The sequence below is a fragment of the Papaver somniferum genome, chromosome 7, assembly GCF_003573695.1.
Source record: "Papaver somniferum cultivar HN1 chromosome 7, ASM357369v1, whole genome shotgun sequence".
Lineage (NCBI taxonomy): Eukaryota > Viridiplantae > Streptophyta > Magnoliopsida > Ranunculales > Papaveraceae > Papaver > Papaver somniferum.
The window spans coordinates 32,686,174-32,697,874 of NC_039364.1; the positions used below are offsets into that span (position 1 = coordinate 32,686,174).

At 37.3% G+C, this 11,701-nt stretch overlaps 1 long non-coding RNA gene across 1 annotated transcript; it reads right to left on the minus strand.

Annotated features, from left to right (window-relative positions):
• Nucleotides 1-567: 567 nt before the first annotated feature.
• Nucleotides 568-10,730, minus strand: LOC113296900. The gene is made up of 2 exons (XR_003333189.1): nucleotides 10,650-10,730; nucleotides 568-2,418 (listed from the first exon to the last, which is right to left on the minus strand). It is a non-coding gene; the product is annotated as an uncharacterized LOC113296900 (long non-coding RNA).
• Nucleotides 10,731-11,701: the final 971 nt, after the last annotated feature.

The following is an 11,701-nucleotide window of genomic DNA, read 5'->3' on the forward strand; positions in this document are numbered from 1 at the left end:
ATAATAACAAAACAAATAAATAAAGCAAAATCAATAAGATTATAATATTGGTCAAGGATTGGTTTTCATTCACAAACATGTATTTGAAACAATAACTAGAATTGATATTTAATCTCAATTTATTAAAAGTCCTAGGATACCTTGATCGCAAGAATATCCCACTAATTTCCTCTTGTCATCAACAAACACATTAAAATATGCGAATGTGAATTCTACCTAGAAAGCAACCTAAAGTGTAAAAGCACAATTAAGTTTAACTCCCTAAGAGCACTAAGTTCTATGAAATAAGACTAATCAATGCAAACGAACGTGTAAAAGCACTAATCCGTTTTAACAAAGGTTATGATCCATTTGTGACTAATAGGATGTATCACTACAAGCAATACTCACAATTATGCTACTTGCAATCAGGAATTATCACTTTTGCGTATAATAACCCTAATCTAGCAATAGAGATGAAAACTAATTCAATCGATTCGCGACTCGACTAAACATGCAATCAAATCATATAACAATATTAAAAGTGAATCATAAGCAACAAAATATGGAGACAAAACTAATTCATTGCATAAATATCATGGTTGGAACTCCAACTTATTCCTTAACCAAAAGAGAATTATTTAAACATGTGAGTGAAATTCATAACAAAAAGGAAAAGAAAACCTATCATGTTTCTAAACCCTAGGCAAAGATAGAAGAGAAGATAATATAATAATGAGAAAACTTTTCTCTTTTATAGGTGTCCCAGTAGTCAAATTCCATCCCCTGCCAATTTGTTGCCAAAACTAGCCAAGCCTGGCCGTGAAGTAGAGCCCAACAGCCGCATGGGCCCTCATCAGTTACTGTAGAAGCCCACCCTAAGTCCACATGAGTCAGCTACTGGATCATCTGCGTCAACTCTCTGAAACGGAACTCTTACCGAGTTCCCCCTGTATCTGACCGATCCCAGGCCAAATCCAGGCCTTTCCCATCGAGTCCTCCTCTGCAATGTTTCCTACACATTCATCTAACATTCCCATTCATTCAATTCCTTCACTGAAGCTTGTTCTTTCCCTGTACTCAGCTGCAGGCACCACCAATTCAATAACAACACCATCGATCCATGGCTCGCAGCACCTCCAGTTCAGCCAACTGACACCAGCATATCCACAACTCAGTTCAAGCTCCCTGCAACACTCAGCTTCTTCACACATCGGGCTAATATTCTGCAGTTCCGATTCCAGCTATGGCCTGCACTGCGCATAACACCAGCTATTGCCCCTATTTACGGTCTCTGCAGCTCTCTCTTCCATCCTCCAGTACCATCAGTTATAACCACCATCACCTGGAATTTGAGACTAACAACATCAACCATTCTCCACTTCTTATTTTGAAGTCCATGACCACCATTGTATCACTCAATACCAGTACACAACTTCAATTGCAGCTTTCTCCAATACAGGTTACCCACAACAGCCTAACCCATTTTCTTGTCTGCTTAGCATCAATTTCTCTTCTAACTCATTGTAACTCATTCTTCATTCTCAATCCACCAACATCACACATGATGTAAACCCTTATAATCACCACATGAAATACCCAGCTCAGTTGCACAGCTTAACATACATCTACTTCAGTTCATACCCTCTATGTATTTGATCAATGGGACACAGCACCAGCTCCCCAGTTTCAACTGCAACATCAACACTACCATTTCCCTGTTGCCATTCTCCCTGCACAGCTGCAACACTTGCAGATTCTTCCTTCTCAGTACTTCAGTTCAATGTTCTTCAGCTCTGCCATAACAGCATCACTTCTGTGTTTCTTTCTTAGCTTCAATCAACAGTTGCAGCGCACTCTCCCTCGCAGCGAAAGCTCCCATCCCGCACTTCTCAATTTGCAATGAGCACCAGCAACAACAACATCTGAGTTCCAATTCCAGTCACCAGCAAGAACACCATCTGCACCAATTCCTACTTCTCTGTGTATCCTCTCCTTCTTTCCTAATCTCTAATTTCTCAGACTTCAAACCAATCCATACCATCTCAGCAAACCCATGTAAACCTCAAAGCAGCACCATTCATCTGAGATCAAATTCCTTCTTCATCTGCTTCACGACTTACAGCAGCAGCTCACCACCAGTTGCAGCTTAAGTTCACCTGCAATTTGAACGACAACACCTACTCTTTCTTTTTTTTCAGCTTCAAATCAAAAGGTAGTAGAATGAATTTGGGGAAGAACATAAGAAAGGAACCCTAATTTCTTGTTCTTTTGGATTCGACCTCAATACTCCAAACACTCGAAAAACAACCTAAACCCCAACTTTCTTATCTTCTAATTCTCAGTTTGCAGCCATGAATCTACCCCCATTTAATCATCATCTCATCTCTCCTCAACAACAGAACTTCTCAAATTCATCCTAGTTGGTGTCGACATCACCTAACTGCTTACATATTCAAATTTCAAGTCACACCCATTTGTCTTCATTCTTTGCTTCAAATCCGTTGCCAAACCCTCTCAATGTCCTCTCACCCATGAAGAACATCAGTAACAGAGAAATAGAGAAGAAAATGAGAAGAAATAGATTCTTCTCGAACCGATGTGTGGTTAACAAATTGGGATTGATATTGGGACCTGGCACTTTGATGAGGGATGCCAAAGTCAGTATGTGGCCTGTCAGTTTCTCAGACTTGACAGGACTATTATCTTTTATGATCAACTGCCAGTCTCCTAATTTCCAGCATAACTCATTGTGAGCGACCTAGCCTGCACCGAATATTGCTTGTGAATTGACCTTATTGTGTTTTTCGCTCCAAATGACTAATTTCTCATTCAAACGACTCCAATGCACCTAATAAACTCAAAATCAAACATAAGAAACACAATTCACAAAGACAAGAGCAAAGAAAGCATAAATACTAGATATAAAATTAGGTGTTTTAGACACCTATCAAATTCCCTCACACTTAGACTTTGCTAGTCCTCGAGCAAATCAAACAAAAATTATTCTAAAGGATACATACAACTCCCGTGCGGGTTTACTAGAGAAATACCCACCAAACCTACATTTCCAACTTACTAGTTCTCTGTAATGATAACATCCAACGCGCTAAGAAGACATAGAGATTCTGCACACTAGTCATAAGAAGTTAGACACATAAATGAACACAATCTCATCCTTAGAAGTTGAGAGAGAAATAACCATCCCTTCTCGAAAGAAATTCGGGTTCGGAGTGATCAAAAGTCTCGACTCTGCCTCACAAGAAAGGGTTTTATGATATTGCTCTCAATAATAAACAAATTTTTATGGGTCACACATGTGTCGAGGTAGGAATGAAGAGAGAATCCCGCGACACGTTGAATAGGTAGGAAGGCAAAAACCCTCCGAATTGTTTTGAAAACCCACATCTTTTATTCATTTTGAAAACCCATATTTCTGACGATCTCTAAGATAGGAAATCAACCACTTAATGAAGGTGAGAATATGCTTACTTACCTCGTTATCCGTTCAGCGTGCAGTTAGCACCACTCTCACAGCATCCGTAGAAACGTCTTCGGTACAATAGTCTTCAACTTGTAAAAATTCTGCTCCTTGTCTTGGTGCTATACTTAAATCTGAAATCTGCTCATTTCTATAACGTTGTTTGTAAACCTTAAACGTCTTCAACTTTCCTTCGAATTTGTGATGCTCCTCTTGTTGTTGATGATGGTGTTTCTATGGACCTATTGGTGTAGAGAGAGATAAATTGGATGGTGCTAACTGCGAACAAGATTACAAGTGGTATGTAAGTTAGCAATTCGTTGTCACCGTTCATGATTGATAAAATAGTACTCAAGAGATCAAAATAGTGCTTCTATTGGTGGGAGGTTGGGTAGCTCACCATTCTACCCGGAGTTTATGTACGGTGACACACACTCTAAAAGCACATATTTAGACAGGTATAAAGAAGTGAAGGTCGGTGCCTCTCATGATGTAACATGGGTAGTCTCCACTATAGGGGATCGCAAATCTAATACCGAATTCAGTCTGCACCTCATTGCCACTGGCATGGTTAAATCCAACTTTAACTCTCATACAAGTAAGAAACCCGATCACGTTCTCTGTCATCTCTAAGTTCAGTCACTCTTATGAGAATCTCAATGTAATCTTAGCGACATGTATACTATGTGACTCTAAACTAACTACAAATTGGAGTTTTTTATTCACTATTTTACACAAAAGTTGAAAATTTCATGAAAAATTTACAATGCAAATGCTTAACCACTCCCCCACACTTAAACTTCACATTGTCCTCAATGTGAAAAACCGAAAATTCTGAATTCTGACGTAACAGCAGATAAAACACGAAAACTGTACAAATTGGTAAGGAATTTGGCGAAACACTATTTCACGAAAGTTGTTCGCCTACGTATTTTCTACAAAGTGTATAGAGGGAACAGTGTTTCAATAAACGGTCTGACAGTTATGGTCTCTGGACTGAACTACGTGCAGTCTGAATTTTTCTGACGAAAAGGTATTCGTCAATATTTTCTTCAAAATAGATTACGGACTCAATGAATTTAAACATGGGGATTAAAATATGATGTGAAAACAGTAAAAAATAAAAATAAAAGGGATTAATATACAAAACCTATGGGTTGCCTCCCATTAGCGCTTGGTTTAAAGTCGTCAGCCCGACTTGCAAAACGAATTCCCCATACACCAACAATCTGAAAAGTTGGGGATCCTTCCATAAAACCTGTTTTTGAAACACTAGCTTCACACAAATAGTAGTAATATAAAACATAAACGAAGCTATTAACCGATAAAAGCTTCCTCCACACTTATTCTTGTCCACACTTGAAAGTGTATAAAGGATATAGAAGTTGGGTACTTCCAGGGTTTCTTGTTCCATAACCTGCATAGTTTGAGAATCAAGTATCTCTAATGGTGGGTATCGAGAAATAAAATCATTCAACAATATTCTTGAAGCACATACATTCAATCCAATAAGAGGTAAAGGAAAAGAAACAATATGCAAAGGGTTAGACAAACCTTGAACAATATTTTGTAGCACGAAATCCTCTTCATCCTTGAAAAACTCAAGTGAATCACTCACCTCTTTAATATCATGGTCCTCTATCAAACCTTGCAACCATTCTTCGTCCGTTTCTGCCTTAACCGAAGTCTCGACATAAACATCATCATTACAATCATTTGCAAGCTCAATTGGGTCTTCCACAATATTTGTCATATCGGTTTCATTCTCAACACACTCCTCTTTGTTGTAAGGAAAATACTCTTTTGCGGCTCCAAATTTCGCTACAAGGAACTTTTTTAGAAGACTAAAAAATGCATCATCCTCAAGCTCCCCCCTTTGAATGGGATCTTGATAATTATAAAGATAAATTCTTGAGTAATCTACATTAGTGTCAACATATTCCTCTTCGTCTTCATTAGATTCAAACCTTGTTGCAACGAAATTCTGTAAAACACTAGTTTCATCATACTCATGTACCTTTTGAATAGGTGCTTGATCATTATAAAAATCAAGAGTTGAGTCCTCTACACTAGTGTCATCAAATATCTCCAAAGGTTGGTCCTTTTCAACACACTCATCTTCATTTTCAGACTCACCGTAATAAGAATCTTCATCGGTTTCCCATCCTTTATCACGACGCCGTTGAAGCTCCATATGAATGGTCCTACTAATTTCATCGACAAGCTCTTCCGAGTTTCCATCATCTTCCAACTTGTATAATTTCTGTGCAAGTTGTATAACGTTCACACGCTTACCACCATTGGCTACAATAGGTTCTCTTTCCCATGACTCTTCCCTTTCAATGGGTGAATGATCATAACTACGATCTAAAGTCGGGTAAGAAAAAGTGTTGCAGAAATTGGTTTGTGCGACATTCCCTTTATCACTGTCAAGTTGGTCTAGTCCATTTATAGCACTCATACATCTCGGATAAACAAAATAAGAAGTAGAAGTGTCCCACCTAGGTGCTTGACTTACATACTTACTACAAGGTTGTTGTTGGTATGTATGAAAATCACCATAAGATCTTGGATATTGATCATAGCCAATAAATTGGTTCCGATCGTATTCTGTAGATGGTGGGAAATCGTCATAGTATTGAGGAGGTTGAAAACCGTATCCGTTGTTCCAATATGATCCTTCCATAATAGGTACCTGAAACAAGAGTTCTCAAACCAAGGTTAAAAACCAGAAAAATAAGAAAAACAAAAATAATAAAAAAACTAAAAACAAAAATAAGAAACCAAAAACAAGTGACAACTGCTGCCTCCCAGGCAGCGGCGCCAAAATTTGATCGTTGTCGTAGGCGTCAAAAATAATTACACTTTCTTACTACTCAAAATATATTATGAAGCAAGGGCAAGAAAGGATCGTTCCCACAGAGAGGTCTTAGGTTGCCAATATGTTTCGGTTTCTTATGTAAAGACAGGGGGATTTTTTGATTTTTTATATACTAAAATAAAATAATAGCAAAACAAATAAATAAAGCAAAATCAATAAGGTTATAATATTGGTCAAGGATTGGTTTTCATTCACAAACATGTATTTGAAACAATAATTAGAATTGATAGGTGTCCTAGAAGGGGTGTCGAGAGTTTGGGGTCGATAGGAGAGCTCATGAGCGAGAAATCAAGAGTTGATGAAACTCTGTTTCTGCTCCCGCTGATGATGAAGAACACCAAGAACACGAAGAACAGACTCGCAGGGACAGTCGTTTATCAACAGTGAAACAGACTCACAGGCGTGGAGGAAGCTATTCACGCAACATAAATGGGTAACTATTTCATTTAATTATATAATTCACCTAATCGCTGCTTTTGCAGAGTTTTAAATTATTTGAATGATTGTCTTAATTATTTTTTATTCAGTTTGATAGGTTATGCTTGGTTTAATCTCTTGATAATCTATGCTTAAGGTTTACAAATAATGTTTGAGAATCTGTATGATTGATAGTGAATTAAAGATAAAAGAAGACTTAAGAATTGAATAGAGTTTTGAAATATTTATCATTCAATTTTGCATAATAGTGGAATCTAGTGTCTTGGTTACCTCTCGCACCCATTGTTAATATTTTTGTATATATAATTTTATCAAATCTTTAAATTTAATCTTCACAAGTCCGAGAGTTTGAACCTCATTACGACAACATCATTTAAAAATATTATCATTTTGGCGCCGCTTCCGGGGTGATTATCATTCTCCCTGTGCTTTGCCTTTAACTCTTAGAAAGTTCCCTCGTGTAGGGCTTGACATTTGTGCCTCAACCATCGTACAAGATTATCTCCATACACGTTTTCCCGAACCTAATAATGTCCAGAAAGAAGTTCAGTCATTAGAAACCCATCCTATGGTTGATGTGGTTTGCCCAGGCTATGATACCCTTATTGACTTTGTTTTCCCACCAAATAGTTTTCTTCCAAATGTGGGAACGTTTATATTTCAAATGTGTCGAATATTTAGTTGTGAGACTAAACCTAAATGCTTTAGGAAATTAGAATCAACACATTTTCTTAAGAATGACTACTACCCTCACTATTGTCAATTTTGTAAGTCAAATATTATTGACTTAGAGGATCCTCAGTTATTTAGGTTATTATTGTGCGCTTCTAAGATCATATTTGAGTTCTTCAAGACTATAGGACCTAATGATTCGGATCCCACTTATGAAGAAACGCAGCCTATGAAAATTTTCTATTTAGACCCTTTCATAGAACCTGAACCACAATTAGATATAAATTTCTTAATCAGGAAACTAAGTAAGGGCTTGCTAGTCTTGTTCATTTTCTTGGTTCATTGCAGTTTCCTTGGGTCAACTCTATTTAGTTTTGAAGACCCACAGTTATTTCGACTGTTACTTTATGGTTCGAGTTGACTAATCCTTTCCTAAGTCTGGCTGAAGACTTTAAACTTAGCACTTCTTGGGAGGTAACCCAATCTCATGCAACACGGTAATATCTTTCCTTAACTCTTTTGCTTCAAATAGTAACAATTTCTCTCCTTGTTCATGCTTTTAATTTTATCTTTAGAACATTGAGGACAATGTTAGATTTAAGTTTGGGGGTATGGGAGAAACTTTTCAGTTGCAGAATAAATAAATAAACTCCAGAGCCTAGAAATTTATGCTTATTAAGGTTGGCACTAACCAATCTAAGTGGATGGGAACATCTTGGTTATAGGAGTTGAGGAACCAATCTGATTAGATGGAAACATCGAAAGAGTCTATTCATAAAAGCACATAGCTCAGGTGTTAGTAATAACATGATAGTTTCACCATATCTCGTTGAGTCCTTTTCACTTCTATTCTTATTTTGTTTTGTTTTTAAACTATGTTTCTCTAAGAGAGTATGTGGGGCCCACGATTCAAGTTGTTACCACTGCTAGGGTGGAATAGAGTGATTGAGATATCAAAAAAAAAAAAAGACCATACCAATTAGACCAATCGTAATAAACATTAACACTTGGATAACAATATGTATGTGTTCTCCCTATCTCCGTCGCCTAAGCAAGCGTGGAATGCAGGACCCTTGGGAACTATCATGTAATATGCTGACAAGAAGCATGCGCTTGGATCCAAAAGATCTATTCATGCCGTTAATCAAAAAAAAAAATGTTCTATGTAGTGAATCACTGGTTCCCTTGTATATGCAGTGTGTTGATATTAGTCAGACCGGTATCTCAGTCCATTAGGATAGGTTCATCCTAGTAGTGGCCTTCAGACAGATATGGGAAACACCGTTCACCTAGTAAACATCAAAACCATCTATGTTTTTCTATATCCATCTCATTATCTATCTATGTGATTAGTTTTGACTCCGGTTATGATGTCCATAGTGAAACTATCTGAGTAGAGCTCTGTCACTTATATATGAATTTTGGAATTTCGCATCAGGGTACTTCCTCCTATAGTCAATGTTTATATGCCAACCAAAGAGATTCTTTAGTGTCTTCCAAGGTTCTGCGTAGATATCTAGGTTTTGGAGTAAATGGTTTTTTGTGGGTACACCTCTGATAAACCCACCCGAGATTAACTCGCTCACTTTTCAAAAATAAATTTTGCTCGAGGACTAGCAAATAATAAGTTTGGGGGTATTTGATAGACGCATTTATGTGTCTATTTTGTTCTCAATGTTCTGTATTGTTAGACTCAATTAAATACTTATTGTGTTATTTTATATTTTTGTAGATGTTTTTGGAAAAATAAGCTCTTGCGGCGAAATTGGCTCGAACAGTGGTGTTTTACACCCTAGGATAGAGTACTAAAGACACCCCATAAATGCACCGGAGGAACCCAGAAAAAGTGTTGGAAACACCCCCAGAAAAATCACTAAAGGCACCCCAAGGGACATGTGTTATTCGGACTCCAGCAACGGATAAGGGGCGACCACTGGATAAGGGGTGACCTTCTTCACAAATTCAAAAAAATATTTTGGCGGGAAAATATTTGCTTTTCACTGGAAGATTTTCTCGATTGCATTTGGACGTGATTTTGTGCGATTCAATCGCTGAAACTTTGTGGAAAGATGTAATATATCATACCAGAGCTGGTATGGGTGATTGTTTCGACTGAATTTGGCTGGATAATCACGTGGAAGAAATCAGGGCAACACGGGTTTGAAAATGATATTCACGGATTTTCAGCAAGTTTGATGTGTGCTTCTCGTGTTTGGATGACACTTAGTCATTGAAGATGCGTGTAGAAGCTAAATAAGGAAGTATCAAAAGCTGTTTACGCGTGGAGAATCATTTCAGGGAAGAAAATATTCGGAAAATATTTTCTTTTAACACCGAGTAATGGAGGATCATGGAGAGTTAATGTGCGTGATTTCTTATCGCTGTTGGGTATAAATAGGTTCCCTGGGTGTCCTAGAAGGGGTGTCGAGAGTTTGGGGTCGATAGGAGAGCTCAGGAGCGAGAAATCAAGAGTTGATGAAACTCTATTTTTTCTCCTGCTGATGATGAAGAACACCAAGAACACGAAGAACAGACTCGCAGGGACAGTCGTTTATCAACAGTGAAACAGACTCACAGGCGTGGGTCGTAGGTGTGGGTCTTAGAACCACAACGACAATAGCACTTCTCTTTTATCGTTCTTTTGTGATGCTTCCTGTGGGTCGCACATTAGCTGTTTACACCATTTTCTCTTCTTCTCTTCATTGTAAACACCATTTGAGCAATAAATAAATATTTTGAGCGTTTTTTTATCATGATGAGCTAAACCCAACACTGGGACGACGGAGGAGGGTGAATTTCATACACGGGTAAATTTATTTTATTCTTTCTTATGACTTTTGCATTAATTTAAAATTGAAATATGATTTTAATTAATTGGTTGTTATTTAATTTGATGATGTATACTTAGCTTAGGTGTTTTCATACATCATGCTTAGGACTTACAATCGATGTTTTGAGAATCTATCTTGGCAAAATCAGAGTCCATGTTAATTTTATTGAGTTTTAAATTGTCAAAGAATATATGAATGAACCGTGTGTAGTGAATTCGGCCAAATCCTTAGTCCCAGTACCTCTCGCCCATTGTTAATATTTTTTGTATATATTTTTTTTTATTAAATCTAAAAATTCCATTTCCTTCACAAGTCTGAAACGAATCCTATTTACTACCAACCACAAAAAAAATTTATAATCAATCACCTAACTGCTTCCATATTCAAATTTCAACTCACACCCATTTGTCTTCATTCTTTACTTCAAATCCGTTGCCAAACCCTCTCAATGTCCTCTCACCCATGAAGAACATCAGTAACAGAGAAATGGAGAAGAAAATGAGAAGAAATAGATTCTTCTTGAACCGATTTGTGGTTAAAAATTGGGATTGATATTGGGACCTGACACTTTGATGAGGGATGCCAAAGTCAGTGTGTGGCCTGTCAGTTTCTCAGACTTGACAAGACTATTATCTTTTATGATCAACTGCCAGTCTCCTAATTTCCAGCATAACTCATTGTGAGCGACCTAGCCTGCACCGAATATTCTTGTGAATTGACCTTATTGTGTTTTTCGCTCTAAATGACTAATTTCTCCTTCAAACGACTCCAATGTACCTAATAAACTCAAAATCATACATAAGAGACACAATTCACAAAGACAAGAGAAAAGAAAGCATAAATACTAGATATAAAATTAGGTGTTTTAGAGACCTATCACCTATCGGAGAAATCAATCTCAAGTAAATCTTACGATTGTACTCAAATACGATAGAAAAAACAAGATCAGATCACGGAACTACAAAGAAAATAGTTGGGTCTGGTTTCACAATCCCAATGAAGTCTTCAAGTCGTTAACCTACAGGGTCTCGAGAAGAAATGATACATATGTATCCGTACTCCTTTAGGGAACTTAGTTAACCTTAAGCTAAGTTGAGGGAAGAATCCTATTCTAGGCAGGAATCTTTGTTTAGGCAGAATTCCTAGTTAGGGAAGAGTTTTTTTTTAGGCAATACTCTTAGTTTAGGAAATAGATTCCTAATAGAAGTCCTTGGTCGGCTGAGTATGATGAAGTCTACAAATAGAGGGCTTTGGCTAACTACTAAGCACACACAAATATTAGCACAGAAAACCCATAGAAAGCTTGCGACAATACTTGTGCAAGCTTAGCAAACATTTTAAGGTAAATCCACTGTTTAGAGAAGAGTGTGAACGTAACAAAGAGAGAATTGTAATCGTTTTCTTGTTCATAATCTACAG